Genomic DNA, 1,883 nt, shown 5'->3' with positions numbered 1-1,883 from the left:
ACTTGTTCTAGAGGAGTCATTCACCAAAAAGTGATAATTTAATGAATGAATTAGTTTCCTACCTTATAGAGGCAAGTTGTTTTGACTGCCTAGATTTTAGTGCTTTGTTTAGAATTGGTTGAAACAACTCCTAGAATGATGAGCTCGACCCCTATAGGCAAGGGAATAGGTTGGCTTGCCTATATTATGTAATTTCTAAGTCATTTTCAGGGTTGGACTCTTGGGAAAAGTTTGGCACTCTATTGTACATTCACTTCTGCATTTTTGGCTAAGGAAAGACCAGGGTTTTGCAGCACTGTTTGGGATCCATGTGGCTTTATGTCTTGATGGTGTGCTTATCTGAGTAATTGTAAGTTTATCTAGTGTTATGTGTATCATTTTCATGCTTCTTCTTCTGAATTTGAACAAATGAGTGATTAAGGTAGAATCCATAACTGCTATGCTCTGCCTTTGAATTTGTTTAAATTTTCATGTTTTCATCTGTTTAAGGAGAATTCTTGAGATTTTCTTGCTCTCCTTAGCTCCTCACCAGTCCGATCTATCCATCTCACTCACTTAAAAGCATCAAAGTGATTGCCTTCCTTGCCCCAATCAGAACTCTGCAGAAACTGTGCCTCATTCCCGAGCCCAATTTGCCTTTCCCTGTTTCCAACACAAAACTCTCAAAAACTCAAATCAAATCCCTTTTACTTCATACCTAACCTAAAATTAGCTTGTATTTTTAGTCATCTCGAGTCCCATCGATTACCTTTTTCCGAGATCGACCCGGAGAGAGCCCTCTCTTGTCCTCATAGGGCTAGCTACGAGGCTGAGCATGGTTTGATGTGGACTTAGAACCTTGTCTTTTCAGCCTGAGGCAAATCTAGGCTCTAACATAGTGGCGACTCCACTGGGGAAGAAAATGGTTTTCTTGTTGATGTCATTGGTTTTCTAAGCTACAGACGGAGCCTGAAGTTATGCCAGGTAGCCTTCGAAACGCTTTTGCTTTGCATTAGCGCAAGTAGATAAACGCTGCTTCAGTCAATCTCTAGTCTAGCTTGTAATTGTGACACTTGATTTGCGAATCACCCCAGTACTTTTGAGAATTCTAAGCTTGTGGATGATAAGCTTAGGATTTGACAGGCTGAATAAGTTGTCTATGTTCCTTTGATTTCTTGAAAATAACACGTTGGCTTCAAAGAGATATACCAGAGCTAATCCAGATCCAAATCCTCCCCCTTTCTACAAAAATCCTAATCTGATTTCAAGAATTGTTCGCCAAGAGAGCTCTGTCACTCCCGTGTTTAAATCTCGTTCATGTCCTGCAATTTTTGAGTATCTTGAAGAGCTTGATTTTGATGAAAAGTTTGAATTGTCATTATTTAAAACCAAGTCTGAAAATGCTCTTGAGTCTATCGTCCCAAATCTGGATTTTCTTGCTGCTCTAGATATTGAAAAATCTAATAAGTCTATTGAAAATTTCATTCTAAGACAACTCCAAACTGACATTGAGGCTGCAAATATCATTGATTTCCTAGAAGCTGCATCTGCAACTCTTGGAGCTGTCTCAACCCATCTAGCTCAAGGGTTCCCACGGAGCCGCCTTTCATTCCCACCCTTCCCCCGCAGCCTAACATTGCTGATCAAAAGTCTGTTGTAAATTCACCTCCATCTACTCCTTCTACATCCAAAATTGCTTCACCTCCTCATACACCTCCTCATACACCTCACACATCAGCTGCTCCCACTCCTCCAACATCCCCCAGACCAAGTCCACGAAGAGCAATGGCTACTCGGTTTGCACCTCTTGCGCTGCCTCAAGTTTTGAATAACATGCCCGCAGATTATTAGAGCAAAATTCCTTTGTTTGATGGCATGCCTCAAGGTATCACAACTTAGCAACA

The sequence above is a fragment of the Pinus tabuliformis genome, chromosome J (genome assembly GCF_031772625.1).
Source record: "Pinus tabuliformis cultivar Carrire ecotype Pingquan chromosome J, CPIR1, whole genome shotgun sequence".
Taxonomy (NCBI): domain Eukaryota; kingdom Viridiplantae; phylum Streptophyta; class Pinopsida; order Pinales; family Pinaceae; genus Pinus; species Pinus tabuliformis.
Note: the sequence above shows the minus strand (reverse complement) of the source record.